The sequence below is a fragment of the Neophocaena asiaeorientalis genome, unplaced genomic scaffold (genome assembly GCF_003031525.2).
Source record: "Neophocaena asiaeorientalis asiaeorientalis breed wild unplaced genomic scaffold, Neophocaena_asiaeorientalis_V1.1 scaffold212, whole genome shotgun sequence".
NCBI classification, from domain to species: domain Eukaryota; kingdom Metazoa; phylum Chordata; class Mammalia; order Artiodactyla; family Phocoenidae; genus Neophocaena; species Neophocaena asiaeorientalis.
Genome location: NW_020174046.1, coordinates 6,344,563 through 6,361,046, shown reverse-complemented (window position 1 = coordinate 6,361,046; position 16,484 = coordinate 6,344,563). Strand labels below are relative to the sequence as shown.

The 16,484-nt window shown below is 39.7% G+C and overlaps 1 protein-coding gene across 1 annotated transcript in view; it reads right to left on the bottom strand.

Annotated features, from left to right (window-relative positions):
- The window catches only part of SCEL (sciellin), a 237,411-nt gene that overhangs the window by 172,407 nt on the left and 48,520 nt on the right, over window positions 1-16,484 (bottom strand). Inside the window, exon 3 of the mRNA XM_024753970.1 lies at window positions 13,272-13,546. The gene's annotated coding sequence lies outside the window, so the exon portion shown is untranslated. The remainder of the gene's footprint in view (window positions 1-13,271; window positions 13,547-16,484) is intronic.

Here is a 16,484-nt window from a genome sequence, read left to right as displayed (position 1 = left end):
TATATATATATTCTTTTTCAGATTCTTTTCCCTTATAGGTTATTACAAAATATTGAGTATAATTCCTTATGCTATACAATAGGTCCTTGTTGGTTAGCTATTTTGTATATAGCAGTGTGTATATGTTAATCCCAACCTCCTAGTTTATCCCTCCCCCTGCTTTCTCTTTGGTAACCATAAGTTTGTTTTCTATGTCTGTGGGTCTATTTCTCTTTTGTAAATAAGTTCTTTTGTATCTTTCTTTTTTTTAGATTCCACGTACAAGTGATAGCATATGGTATTTGTCTTTCTTTTGCTTGGTATGATAATCACGAGGTCCATCCATGTTGCTGTAGATGGCGTTATTTCATGCTTTTTTATGGCTGAGTAATATTCCATTGTATATATGCACCACACCTTCTTTATCCATTCATCTTTCAATGGACATTTAGGTTGCTTCCACATTTCTTTTGGCAAGCATAGATGTGGAGGCATTTGGGTTTACAGTGACAGCATGAAGAGAATTGCTAGTGTTCCTTCACTTCTTTTATGGGTGTCAAATATGGGGCATCCATTTGCTGGCTTGGGTTTCAGCTGACGCAGTGTGGTTTTGCATAGGGCAATTGTGGTAGCTTCCTGGCCATTCCTAGAAGAGGCATCAGTCCCCTCGCTAGCCTGGTTCTGAGTGTGGAATTGAGAATTATTCCTGGAAGCTCAACGTAGACTCTCCCCGCAAATTCTGTAAGCCTTATAATTTCTTATTATAAATCATTTTTACTATTCTCTGTGGTTCTGTTCTCTCACTGAACCCTGGTTCAGATACACTCATCAAAAGTCTCTAAAATGTTCATATTATTTTCCCAATCATTCCACTTCTGAACTCCAGTCTATTTAAATAATACTTAAGAAGTATAAGATTTATAAGCAAAAGTATGCATAGTTGTATAATAGAAATTTTAAACTAAATAATCAACAATGGGGACTAATTAATTATAGGACATTCATTCTGTACGGAGGAAAAATGCTAATGTTAATAATAAGAATAATAGCTCTGCTCTCCTGTCTCTAGAATTTTGCTCATACTCTGTACTTTTCAGAAAACACCATCTCTGGCACTCCAGTCCCCTGTCCCTATGGCTTCCTCTCCTTTGTCTAATTACTGTGTTTCTTACTTATCCTTCAAATATTTTTTGATTGCCTACCATGTGCCAGACAACCATCTAGACACTGCACGTACAGCAGCAAAAAAAAAAAAAGAAACAGACAAAAATCCATGGATACATGAAGCTTAAGCTCCAGATAAGGAAACAACCAACAAAAAAATTTTAGAGTAATATATATGGCATATGATATGCCATATATTTCTCCTTTAGGAAACCTCCTATGACTCTTCAATACTGGGTTTGGTATCTATCCCTCCCTTAGCAATCTCAGTTCATACTACAAGTTATACACATCATACTATATTGAAATTGCCTTTTTCCCGGCAAGATACTTTTTGACAATAAGCTCTTTGAAGGCAGGGCCTTATCTCTTTTGTTTAGTACTCTACCCTAGTATATAATCCATAAATAGATGCTATGCTAACTCCATAAATAGATGAATGATGAATGATTCTAACTCCATAAATATGCTAACTCCATAAACAGATGAATGATGTTTTGAAGATTTTTCACTAAATCGAGAAAATTGCTATAACGATAATACTAATGATAAAGGAGTAAGCTTCAAAATGTTATGCACTGCAGAATGATGATAATGTTGAAGCTGGGTGATGGGTTCATAGGAATTTAGTCTTCTTTTTATTATACTTTTGTGTGTATTTGAAACTTTCAATAATGTAAAGCTTAGAAAAATGTTATGCAAAATTTAATACCACTTATGTAAAGAACACTCTACACACACACACACAAAAACACAGGAAAGAAATACCTTAAAATTTTGAGTTTGTAATTATAGATTGTTTGAATATTTTTGCTGTGGTTGGCAGAATTCTAAGATGACCCGTGATTTTAGTCATCTCCCCTTGAGTGTTAGCTGGACCTGTGAATATGATGGGATACCTCACTCATGATTAAGTTACATCATATGGCAAAGGTGAAGAGATTTTGCAGTGATAATCAAAGCCCCTTACCAGTGAGTTGAGTTCATCAAAAGGAAGATGAGCCTGGGTGGGCCTGGCCTAATCAGGTTAGCCCTTTGAAAGCTGGCCCAGATCTTCCCTGAAAGGAGGAACTCCTGGGGCTTAAAGAAGTAAGCTATAATGAGTTCTACAGCTGCAGGAAATGAATTTTGGCCAACAACCACTTGGGTTGGTATCATACTATAAACCTCAGATGAGACTACAGTCCCTAGTTACACCATGAAGGCAGCTTCTGAGCAGAGGACCCAGCTGAGCTGTGCCCAGACTTCTGACCCACAGAAACTGTGAGATAATAAATGTACGTTGTTTCAAGCTACTAAGCCTGTGGTAAATTGTCATGCAATTAAATTTTCGATAGAAAATGAGTACATTTCCTTCCCACTTTTCTGAATTTTCCAGATTTTTTATAATAAATATATTTATTTTATAACAGAAGAAAAAACTTTTTATAACAAAAATAAGACTAGCACAGATAATTTAAGTCAGCCAAGTCATACTCTGCAGAAAAGTGAACTGACATTATTTTTCTTAATGTTGTTAGCAAAGAACTACATTAAAGAGGAGGAAATCTTCTCTTTGTACTTTAATGTTTGGAATCAACTCCAAAGTTACCCAGCTCAAGGACAAAAGCTTCACTCTATATAATCAAACTGAGTGGGTTCTGAAAACGAATGTGCTGAAAGATAAGCCTCTGCATAAATCATTCTTCTCTAAGCTTCCATGAAACCATCCTGAACAAACAGATTTTAATTTCAGTTTAGACAGCAACACCCAGCAGGTTACCCCACTGATTAATGATGATAAAACAGTGGAAAAGGAAGCCATTCATGAAACAATATAACAATCAATCAAGCTATGGCTGATAGTATTCAAACACTGTCAAATATTATACTTGACTCTCTAGCACCACTCCATGGAGACCAGCTGAGCTGCTAAACACTTTAACTCTTATAAAGCAGAAAATAACACACCACTGTAAAGCAATTATACTCCAATAAAAGATGTTAAAAAAAGATTAATATCAAATGTATCAATGCAAACGTTCATCAAGTATCATCAAGTAGGATGATAACTCAAAGATATAACATGGTATTGACTGACCACCCACGATGAGCTCGATTCACTATGTTGCATTCTTAGCTTAAATCCTGTTAGAGAAACATACTTTTTCCTCCAACACCAATCTGCCACCTGCATCTGCCACAATGACACATTTAACATGGACATGGGATAGGGAATCATCACCCTTGCATCTTTCAAGTCCCTGCTGGTGATTTTGTGATTCCTTCCACCATGTGAAATTGGTTTTTTTATTTATTATTTTTTGCATTTTGTATCATGTATTATTTCATTATTCTCTCAATCTGTGTTTACACTGGTCACCTCAGGAGGTCCAGGACCTCCACAATAGCCCCCAATCCCTCAATTCTAACCCTAATTGGCTGTGTGAGAAATGAAGCAATCCCTCCCCCTGACCCCAAACCCAATTTATTTTTTCCATGGCACTACCTGACATACCATATATTTCACTTATTAATTTGTGTTCTTCCTCCAGGACTTTTACTGCATCAAGGCAGAAATTTTTGTTTGTTTTGTTCACTAATAAATGACCACTGCATAGTGTCTGACATAGAGTAGGCAATCAGTACAAATTGTTTAATGGGTGAATTAAGTATTTTTTGAAAACCATTAGGAAGAATTCCAGGGGCTTCCACTGGTCTCTTTTTATCATAATAACCTTTTTTCCATGTGTCAGGGTCAACAAAGGGATTTTGTAGTTGCTGAGGGTTTTCATTCCAATCATAAAATCAGGAACAGAGCAAAGTAACAGAGATGAGTCCAGGTTCTACTGATGTAGATTCAGCTCAAAACTCCGTTTATTACCTGATCCCCATAAACCCTCACACTGACCGATAGGTCACAGCAGGGTTCTGGACCCTCAGGAACTAGTTGCTCAGAGCAACTGTTGTGCTAAACCTGAAAGGTCTAGGCATTTCCCTTTCCCAAAGTCCAGTCATCCCAATAGCTGAAGGTCCCTTTGCAGAAGATGCTGGAAGAGATACACACTTGAAAAAGTGAATTCTTTTTCAAGACTATGTAGCCTTCCTTTCAGTACCGAGAATTTAAGTTTGGAAATTGGGTAAAAAGGCCAACACTTTCTTATGTGGTAGTTCAAGTTGGACCTCTGATTACTGTACCTAGAGTGTTGGGTATTTAGTTGATGTAGGTATTACTATACAAATCAAATACTCTCTCGGTGTGCTGTACGTATAGTTCATTTTTAGAATGCCCATGAGTGTTTAGCAAATACGAGATCTCTAGGGATAGGACCACCCTGATTACCACATTGACTCAGCCTCTCCTTCCTCCCCCAGCTATCCAAACCCCAGCTGCCTCCATGGCTGCTACATGGCTTCTGCCACTCTGGGATTCTGGTATCAAAGTAAAATCAGAGAGCTCATTTCAAATGTGTCTCCTCTCACTGCATTCTACGTCCACAAAGAACAGCCTCTATAGCGATTTTCTTAAAGGCTTGGATGAATTTCTCAACGCATGGCTCCGTGGAAAGGACTTGGGGCCACAGTTGGGAGTTATGGGAATGGATTGCACACAGGAAACTCACTCCCATCTCTAAGTCTTAATTTCTTCTTATTTATATTATATCAGGAATGTCTAGGCTACCTATGAGCCCAAATTTTATCACTAAACTAAAGTAACTTTAATCACTGCCAGCTGAATATAGAATTGCACGTAGGTGCATGCACAAACTGTGAAACATTCTGCTTCATCGAAATCGCGTGCCTCCATCCTTGGTTAACAGTCCTCTGAATTCAGTCCTATGTGTATCAGCCAGTTTTTTGCAAATATAAGTGAATAAAATCTTGCAATTCTTTTAGGTTGTCTTTGCAAAAGCCCCTGGGGCGTGCTCACACTGGTGGGGTCAGAATGGATTTGCAGTGGCATTAACAGTTTGAATGCTGAGCAACCCAGCTCCTCTCACAGGTCTCCACCCAATGCTGGGACCTCTGCTTAGTCTCCTATATTAGTTGAAGGTGGAATTTCTGCATAAGAGAAAAGGGAAGGTTATAAAATTGATGTAAACAACTTGGAGGCTAAATCTTTGAGTGCACATTTCAACTGTGGCTGACAGAGATTATTCATTTAGCGCTACTTTAGAAAGTGACTGGTTTTCAGTGGTGCCTTGAGCTGAGAATTAAGAACTTTGAGCTTGTGATTTTTTGCTACCAAACTGTCCCACACTATTATTCCACTGTCCCACTGTTATTCCCACAGCTTTACCCACACATACACAGTTAATAAATAAACTAATATCCCAGACCTCATAAATCAAAATAGCAATGTTTCATTCTATAGCAGTAAGTCAAAGACTATGTAAGTACAGGGTATATCACACTCTAACTTTGAAGGAGATTCCTAGAGAGCCTCCTCTGATGACTACAAAGTGACAGGTACATTAATTAGTACATATTATATAGGGCTCTAAAAGAGCACTGAGCATGAATTATACCAAACAGGTCATCACTATTATAAGCAACTCAAAAGTTTCAACTATCTAAATCAAGTCAACTCAAGGAGAAACATATGGCCATATCTGGAAATAATATGATAGTAGAAAAGGTAATATATTTCTGGTACACGTCCAAAATGTGAATCATGCCAAAAGAACTGGCTTGAATTAATTTAAAAAAAAACAGTGAAAAGGTTTTTATAGATACAGTGTTTTAAGTCACTTATAGTACTGTAGAATACTCCTGCTAGAATAACTTCCTAAAGTATAAATATGATCATTTCATTGTCCTCCTCAAATTCCTCACTGATCCTCAAAATAAGCCCTATATTGCTTGGAATGGAGATTATACATGAAGAACAGGTAAATAAAATCTGATTTAAAGTTTTAAAAAATTCCTCCTCCACTTACCCAGTGCTAGAGTTTTTCAACTGTCTCTACCAGATATCAATGATTCTATAATGATTTAACTAAGGGGAGGAAATATGGCCTCCTATTGCTATTCCCACATCATGGCCTTGGCAAGTCATTTGGCCTCTTTAAGTTCAGTTTCCACATTTGCAAAATGAAGAAATTGAGCAATGTTATTTCCAGCTCTAAAAGATTGTCAGCTCTCCTTGGCAAAGTCCACTCGCCCATGTTCTGCTCCCACCTAAAATGGGCTCTGTTTCTGTTTGGCTTGATTAATCAAGGTAATCAGCCAAAGATGATAAAACAAAATTGTAAAATTGCCAAGTCTAAGTCACATAAGCAAAAAATAATCTGGTTATTTGGCATTCTCATAATGCTTTATTATGTTTTCAAACAATGTTTGGCCATGAACACAAATTGTACTTAAAAAGACCCAGAGACCCAGAGATGAAAGGAATTGCCATTGACAAAATGGATCCAACCAGTCAAAAGCAGAGAAAGTGACATTTTAAATGGGTGAATGCATGATCCCATGAGTGACTGGAGGAGCCACACGTATTTTTGGTATGGGTCTCACATAGGCAAGGGATGACACAATTCGGATTGAGCCCTACTTCTTGGGTCCTTGTCCCTTGTCTATTCCACTCATCCTGCCTCACCTGGAGCTGGGATGATGACTCTCCCACCTGACACCAGCGACTACTATTCTGACACTCCCATTCATCCCTCCTCGTTACAATTACATAATTCATCCAACCTTCGCCAAGCATTTGTTAGATGTACCAATGTTTCACAAGACTCCCCAAATAAATAAGTTATCAAAATCTTTCTCCCTCATCCTCATTGCCTTTCTAGCCTCCGCTCTGTCCCTTGTTCTGCTCCAGTCACCCTGGACTCTCTTCCTCCTCACACATGGTGGATGCCTCCGAGTGTCCTCCCCTTCCCCCCTCCTCCTCCCTGGACTACTCCCACCCATCATATGTCTCTCCAGCTCCATCTCTGTCTCACCTGCTCCTCTGGCCCTACTTCTCCCCCTCATGGCTCCCCGAACCCGGAGCTTTATCTTGGAATGTGTGCTTTATCCCAAGCTTCAACCTAGTAATCCCCAGACACATTTCCCTCCCCTCATTCAAATTTCAATCAGATTAGAAGTGATACATTGAACAGTGACTGAACCTTCATTTTTGGTAAGGAAGTAACTTGTGGAATTTCAGAATAAAACTTTTACTCTTAAATAGTAATTACGCATTGGGAATGACATCTCTGAAAATCAATAATTAAGTTTTTTGGTGAAAACATAATGGAATCATACTTTATTCAACAAACATATTGAGTGCCTAATATTCTAGGGATAAAAAGATGAAAAAGATATATTCTTGAGCTTAAAAAGTACATAGCCTACTAAGAGAGGTAGACATGCAAATAACTAGATTACAATGGCAAAATTGCTGCAATAGACATATGATTTAGGTGGAAGAAAATGCAAAGCAAAGTGCTACCATGGTTTTACTGGAATGTATCAATATTAAAATTGTGTGTTTACTTCTTTGTTTCTCCCTTTAGATTATAGGATGTTGAGCAACCAGACTACGTCTTTGACATCTTTGATATTTATAGCATCTAGAAAAATACTATATCTTGCATATAGAAGCCATACAATAAGTGTTGACCTGAATTATTAGTTCCACGTGGGGCAAGGGGAAAATTCACGGATGGATTTGCAGAGAAGGTAACATCTGAGCTGGATCTTGAAAGGTAAGTTGGAATTTCCTATGAAGATATAGGAATAGAATTGCATTTGAAAAATCATGGGGGATATAAAATAGTAATAACAACAGCTAACATATAATGTACCATGAACTATGCTAAGCCTATGCATTGTCATTATATGAATTGTCATTTTATTGTTATTTCAACTAAATGACGTAGGTACAATTTTACCAATGAGGAAAGTGAGGATACAGTGGTTAAAAAACATGTCCAAGGTCACCCAGTGGTGAAGCTGGGATTTGAATCTCAGGGACACCCATGATTCTCTGACTCCAAGCCTAAGAGCTAGGAAACACTACATGCTTTTCCAGAATCAAGCCAGTTCCAGTGTCCCAAGAAACCCAGGACCTATGGTCACCAGTTGTCTCACCACCTCCTGAGAGTGGACACCAATCTATCCCATCTACTCTCGTGAGCCTACCATTTTCATGATACGGCTTCTCTATGCCCAACCAGCTCTTCGAGTCTATCTCATCTTTGCTTCTCTCTGCTATTGCTTCTCTCTTTCTACTGCTTTCTGCTTCTCTGTTATGTGTGTCTCCTATTCATGCTCTTCAGGAGAGCATGTCATTGTGTAACAGAAAAGAACAAACGTGACTCCATATTGGATCTATTCCTTTAGCTGTAACCTCTGTGCTCTGTTTCCTGTGCTTAGCTGGCTCTGCACCTTTGTAAAAGAATGTTGCCTCTAGCCTGAAATATACAGCATAGCCCATTTTCAGGGCTCTGACCCTTAAAGGTATAACACTTTTCCATTCATAGAGAGAGAAAAAAATCGCAGAACAGAGAAATAGCATTTGTCTTGTTGGAGGTTTATAGAAACACTGTGACCAGACCTACGTGGACAGCTGCAAGAACAAAGGATTCCGGCACCAAGAAGTTTGTAGCAAACAGCCACACTCCCACTCCTTTTAGTATAAAGGAAGCGTGAATCCCAACTCGAGTAAGACGGTTCTTTGGGACACTAGTCCACCATCTTCTCAGTCTTTATTTTCCGAATAAAGTCCTAGTCCTTTTGCTCCAATGACATCGTCTCTCAGTTTACTGGCCTGTTATGCAGTGAGCAGTTCAAGCTTGGACTCGGTAACAACTGTGTTGGAGAACCATCTATAGTCCCCAGTTGTTGGTTTTGGCTGTCCAGCACCAGACTCCTGGGAGCAATCCAATCTCCTTTTGGGGGAAATCTCTTACCGCGTGTAGCTGTAGGGATGGAACCCACTTCCCAAATGGTAGCCAATGAGCCAATGCACCCTCTCTCCACCCAGCACGGTTAGGCCAGGAGCAAGCCTGTCCTCGGCCTAAACCAGTCAGAAAAATGTAGGCACAGCTGCACACCACCCCCACAAAGGAGCAGCAGCAGAAGCTACTGAGTGAACACACTGCTCTTCCCGGGTAACTTGCTGTCCTCCTCACAGCAGAGCTCTTCAGAGCACCTTGGCTTTTGCCTCTTTTCTAACCCAGGTCCTCTAGGCCCCTATAGATAGGTGAGTCATGGACATCCTGCTGAGGTTAAATTAGGCAGAATCATTTTCTATCGCTTGCAAACAGGAATTCAAACAGGACACAGACACCATGTAGTTTTGGCTCTCACATCAGAGCTGCCTTTGGCTATAGCCCCCATCATAATGCAGTCCCCTGAGGCCAGGGTGGCAGGGCCACAGAACTGAAGGCATGGCAGCTTCTGTCACAGGAGCCACCTGTGGCCTCTCTGTTCAGGAGGGAGCGGGGAGCTGTCGCTTGGACTCTCATGGACCCTAAGTAAATACTCTGGGAGAGATCGTGTCAGGTTTATATGCTGAGAGAATCGAGTCAGTGACGAGTAGGAGAGTGAAGATACATGAGAGAGAAGAGACCAGGACGGAGCAAGAGCCCCGAAGAGACAGGAGCAAGGTGGAGGGATGGGTCTTGGAAAACCAGGGGAGTCTCCTTGCCCCTCTCCCCAGCCTCACTCCTGAGACTGCAGAGGTAGGCGTCTTTGTTCAGTGGAAGGGACTTGAAGGAGTTACTGTAAATAGAGTCTATTTCCTCTGTGAGGTAACAGCCAAGGTAACCTGCTGATGGTGAGTAGGGAGTTCGGGGGAGGATTTGAAGAGAGGGATGAAGACTTGGAAAAACCACAGTAGGGAAGTGGGTAGAGGGGCCTCCTGGGAACTGGCAAAAGGACCACTGAACTGCATTGAGGCAACTGTTTCTATTTGCATTTGCTAATAGCAATTACCCACTTCATAGACGTGCTCTGAACAAGGACCCAGACAAAGGAAAACACCGCTTTCTCTGAAACTTTTTCAATACAAAACCAGAGACTTGGCAAAATATAGCAAATTTCACAGAACAGAAGACCTTTAACCTCGCTTCTCAATTTTGCAATTGCTTCGGGACTTTTCAGAATGACCTCTTTTGCTGGCCCAGAGGGCAAACATTATTGGACCAAAAAAGAAAGTTTGAAACAAGAGAATTTTTTTTTCTTAAGGCATCTGGATTCTGTCTGATTCAGTTCTTTTTGAGATTAAGAAATGAGTCCACTTTGTACACAAAAGTATAAAAGAAAGTTTAGACCAAAGACTTTTAGGGTCCTCACATAAATAGTAAGTAGTAGTGTTATTCATGTTGACAAATTATTCAAAATGATCTTTATTATAATTGGTGAAAAATGTAACTACCAAGATGATCCTCGTTGAAATTCAAATGGACAGTGAAAAGCTAATATTTAAACTCTCTGAAAAATAACAGAGCTTGGGTGTGGTTGCGTTTGACGATTCGGTACGCTGAATTAAATCTTAAAATGCCCTGCCTGCTGGTTCTGGTAAGCAACTGAACTGATACATAAATTGTAGACTTCGCATTGGATTGTTGGTTAGATTCATAAAGTAAAAATGTGCTTCTGACATGTCATAAGAAAATGAACAATTGCTCTGCATTAGTTGGCACGAACTAAAAGAAGACAGCTTCTGGATAAAATTCAACATGCAATTTTAGCTTTTGTCCCATTTTGAATAAAAATAGTTGGCTGAAAAACTACCTACTTAAATTACTGAAAGCTGGTGATTACACATAAGCATCCTGGCTGATAATTAGAGGGACAGCAGAAATCATTTAGAGTATGAAGAGCTTGGATAGGATTCCAAAAGTAGTTTTCCCTTAAACTGAGTGGCACAGACAAAAGCAGTTTGTTCGCCAAAGAATGACTATTCTTAAACTATCGCATTCACTGATGGAAGCTGCACAGACATGGGTTAATTTACTTAACACTTCAGAGGTCTGGGGTTTTCAAACTGCAGCAAAGGTAAGGCAAAATAGAGATTAAAATTCATCCTTTATTCTTTTGTTCTTTTCAAAGAGGAAAGCATCGCATTTTTCAAGGACAGCTCCCAGCACACAGGTTTTTATCTGAGACGCTGTAAAGAAGCAAGACAAATTCTCTTTTTGAAATATATTCAAAACAGCCACTAGGGGACAGTAAAAACACTGGGTAATGTAGCAAGGCAAGTCCCTGGATCAGAACCTTAAAATGAAAGCTGTTTTGCAGGATTTTAAAAGCATTTGATTGTTTAGCAGGGGTGGGGGAGAGAACAAAGTGTCTCCTTGATTGCATTAATGTAACATTAATGGGAAACAGCAGTAAAAATATCACACAAGCCTGCAAGGATTTTTACTGGCACACATTTCCATGGCAGTGTGACGACAGTTCGAAGTCTGCCCTGTGCCTTAGGGACAACAGTTGTAGGACAGTGAATCAGCACATATGATGCAATGAGGTCAGTCCCCCAATACGCTCTGATTTAACACTGCTTCCAAAACAGCAAGAGATCAAGGATAACACACCAAAACAGAAGTCACTGGCATCAGCCTTATGGAACAATCAGAGGCAGCTGTACTGGTGGATCATTTGCTATCTATGTGTGTTTTTAATGTAAGCGATGTCTTTTTAGATTCCGAAGTCAGAATTATTACTTAAAAAAAAAAAAAATCCTATAGCTCCATTTAGCCCACACTATTTGTGGGAGGTGAGGAAAAAATGACTCACAAAATTGCTAAAATGCTTGTGAAAATGCAGATAAAATGGTGACAGACACTGAAGGACTCAGTTCTTATTCTTTAAAAATCTTTCCAAAAGGAGAACTGGGCTAGGAGTGGGGAGGGTATGAACAGGAATTAATTCTAAGCATTATGTAGAATCCTAGACGTTACAGATAAAAAGTATTTTAAGTTCCTCAGCATAGAATATTTTCCTTTACTTCCAGTCTATAATTTTTCTCTTAGCCATTTTAAAGTAGAAAAAAAAATCTGTATACCGTGATATCTCATGCAAGAGGCTTTTCCCAAATCAGCTTCTGTTCGATTGACCATGGAACTGTGGTTATAAAATATAGTTTGCAAAGGTTAAAAATAACTAAACTATCTTTAGGGATTCTAGGCATGAATGTAATGAATAAGGACAGAACACATTTGATTTCCTCAAGCAGAGCTCAGCCAGCCGCTGTTGGGACTTCCCTGAACAGCACCCTGGCTCCTTGGGGGGAAAAGGCACTTCAAGCTGAGACAATGGGAAATAACCTCATCCTTGTTCCTTCAGGGTGAGATGACTAATCCTAACTTGTTGGCAGTAAAAAGGAATAAGTGTGATAGTAGGTCTAAGACAGTTTCTCTAACCATTTGTCTAAAACATAGCTGCAATTCATATATTGAACATATTTACTTATATTTTTGTCAGGAAATATGTATTTGTCATATGAATGCAAAGAAAAGTAAATCATTTGGTCTAATGTAAACCATCTTACAATGGTTCTTCTGACCATATTTTATTCTAAACTCCTCTCTATCTATGTGACCTTGGGTTTGCCTTTCCTTTTCCTTCTGCAGAGCAGATTTGCAAGGGAGCAGTAGAATCAGGCATGCCTTAAATATGTGGCCACTTGGAATCACTGGAGTCATTCTACTTACTGTAAGAGACAGGGGAGTCTGGAGTAGTGATTCCTAAGATTACTGAAGAGGCTTTCATAAGCTACAAGGGTTCTGAGCACCAAAGGGGTTTTGTATATCAGGTTCTACTGCAGGCAAAGAATATAGCCTACACTATGTAAATTTCAGGGCAGGCTGTAAAATAAATTAGTCATATGTAAGGGTGAAAGTTCGGATCCTAAAGTGCCTGCAAGTTTGAGACTTGGGGCACCCAGTTAAAATGCAGTGGAATAGATTCTAGAGATTCCTCTCTGAAGCTTCTTTAATCTCATCAGGAGAGATATACAACCCTGTAGTTTCTAACTGTATCTTTCAGATGGCCCTGTGCATCTTATAGCTACTGTAAAGTCTTAAAACGCCAAGTGGCGTCTCACGCACTGCTCAATTGTCCAGACTGTCTTGCACATCTGTAAATTCAATGAATGTTGACCCGATGAATGAGACTGCAAAGCCAGAAGGTAAGCAAGGGATGGGACTCACCCAACACAATTCCCTGGGCACTTCGCTTCTAGTGCAATGTAAACCTCCGTCCAGAGGCAAGACCCAGAGCTTCCAGAGATGGTCTCCACCTTGTTCACAGGTGTTGGTGCTGCCTCAGGCTATGGCATCTTGAAGCATGACTTATTCAACCTCTGCACCAATGATAGTCAACCTCCTGGTTCTTGAGCTGCTGGACAATATTAAGTGATACTCTTCCATAGGATGTATGGCCCGGGTCATGTCTAGCACAGCATCTCTCATATTGGAGATACTCTCTACAAGAGGAAGGAAGGGCAGAATGACTATATGGAAAGATAGTAAGCTCTAGTTTCTTGAATATATACAGAATTTTCAAAACCTAATCTGCCAGGGCTAGTGCAGACCACTTGTTGTTCTGCTCTGAAGCCCTTCCTGTCTCTTCCACCTTCACACTCAGTAATGCCACTGGAATGGGCCATGTAGCTCCCATGAGCATAGTTTTATAAAGTTGGATGTTTTAGGAAAAAGTTGGACTCTTTGATCTTTTATCTGGTTTGTAGCTATATTTCTACTTATTCTCTCCAGGCTCTGCTTTTCTTCCCAAACCTCCTCCAGGTTATCGTGTTTGTGAAATTGCTTGCACTTTCATTGTTTTTAATATGTACTCTACCCAGAAGCGCATAGCACTCCTGTATTGGGACTGAAGGCTAATAGACGTAGGGATAATCTGGTGTAACTAAAAGAAAAGAAAAATTATTAAACCAGTGCGAAAACAAACACTGAAATAAAATTCTGCCTGTTTTTCAGAGTTGGCAGGAAAACCTCAAAATTTAATGGGATCAATTGTTTAACAAAATGGCACAGGAAATGGTCATATGAAATAAGTGCAGGGATGTTTATACACTAAGCCTGATTTTCCCGTTTAGTATACAAGGAAAATTCTCTCTTCCCTCTTCCTCGCTCTTTCATTTGTTCATTCGTTCTTTCATGATCACACATGTAAGCAGATAAAACACAGGAGCTTTTCGTCTTTTAAAAATATGAAAAATGAGGCAAATGGGAAGGGGTCAAACACCCTGCAAACGTGGCAAAGTGTGACTGAGCTGTCTTCAGTGTACACTAAAATACTGATCATTGTTTTGCCATGGGAAAATGGAATATATTGGCAGAGTTACAATTCTGTTATGTCAACCATGTATATTATAACCTTCAATATACGTTCATATATTTAACTCCATTTCCATAACTCAATATGTCAAAGTGTAATGGTTTCCCAACTGAAAGAATCTTTGAGGACTTTGTATATACCCTTTGAGGCTGCAGTACTTTTTCTTAGCTTTTAGTTAGAGCTGTTTGTAATTAATAGAAACAGAATCACTCACAGCATCTGTGCCAACAACTAGTTAGTTGTTCACCAAATGAATTTTTCTTTCTTCCCAAGCACACTTTTGGGCAACATGTCATAGCCGGCTTCGCCACTGGATGTAGCCCTGTGACTGGGTGTTGGTCAATGTAATATGAATAGAATGAACAGTGTATGGGTAGTAATATATATGTATTCCAGGGCTCACACACACAATATTCTCTCTTTTCCCCCCTTGCACCCATTGAATGGAGAAGTCTAAGAATAAAGAAAAGGATCCAGAGCCTACACTGCTGCTTGGAGTAAAGCTGCCCAGTAGAGCCAGCCAACCAGGTGAAGGCTGTAATATGTGTGACAAGTAAACTTTATTTTGGATTTCTAATCCATATTTGAAAGTTTGAAACTTTAAAGTTCTGTATTAGAGCAGTTGGCCTGTCCCAACTAATACACCAGTCTGAGAAAGTTAATGTTCTTCTATAGATCTTCATCAGCGTGAGCTGAAATGGGATACCAAGCTGCTAACAACTGGTGTGAATACAGAGACCTACTGTTTTCTCCCTTTTTCTGTCACTCATTCACAAAGTTCCAGACTAACTTAAGATAGCCCTGGCAAAGCTACTGTGAATACTCAATTCAAAAAAACATTTGGTAAGCAAAGCTACGTGCCAGAAACCAACAGGAAGTCTTCCTTTGGTTAATCACTAGATGGGAGTGGTAAATAGTTCTTAAAAAAAGGGTGGAGACCCAGAAGATGCACAGCTTAATAAAAAAATTAACAAAAGGCTTGGGTAGGGAGAAACAAACCAGGTATGAAAAATGGGGGAGAAAGGGAGGAGGAAGACGAGAAGAAGTAGGTTCAGGATGGGAGTAGGAAGCAGGGCTTGGAGAGATTCCTTGAGACATTCCAGAGGATTTGCAAAGGGACCTTGAGGTCCTGCTCAGGAATGAGGAGAAAATAGGAACGAGCACCAGTCTTGGATCTGATCCCTTCAGCCTTCTCATCATCACTCCCCATCTTCTTCAATTTTCCCTTATAAATCTTATTTTCTAACCATTTAATTGTCATTTCGTTCCGTTAGCTTTCTTTTAAAATAGATAGTCTATTTCCTGGTTTTGTCAATTATAGTCCCCTAAACTGGATACAAGTTGAAAGCTAATCAGGAGAAGTACCTCCCCATACTTTCCCAAGCCATGCTCCATAGTTACAGGTCAAGGTACACCCCAGGTATCTTGCCAGAATCTTGAGGGGACTGTCACACCAATCAAGCAATAGCAATTTCTGGATCCTTTCCTGCCACAGTGAAGCACAGACCATTGTGCAGAGCCTTGAATTTCTATGCAGTACTTTTGGTAAGACATGAAAAAAAAATCCTGCCCTAATTTTTGTGATTCTCTGGAGTTGGCTGCCACCAAACAAGGTTGAGCAATCTATTTCTCTGAAGGGAGTTCCCATCTTCCTGGGAAAATTTAGGCACGTTCCTTCCTTGAAAAGAAGGGAGGGACTACGTGAACTTTGGCAGGCTTTTAAACCTAACTATCTAAAAAAATGACATTTCACAATGATGACATGGTAGGGTCATGAAAATTTTGATTTGATATCGCCCACTGTCTTCAAACCATTCACAGTGCCTTTGTACATACATCACTTAGTTCTAAGATAAGAGGGCTAGTAATAGCCTCATTTGCAGAGCCAGGTAGATTACTTTGTCCAAGGCTTCCAAGAGACTACTGTAGGCCTAGAACTAGTGCTTTTGTTCAAAGAATAACTAGCAAGAGGCTGGAATCTTAATGTCATCCCTTTTGAGTCAAATGTGCTTGAGTAGCCTAGGTAACTCTGCCCTCTGGATCTTTATCTCTGAAATGGGGGTAGG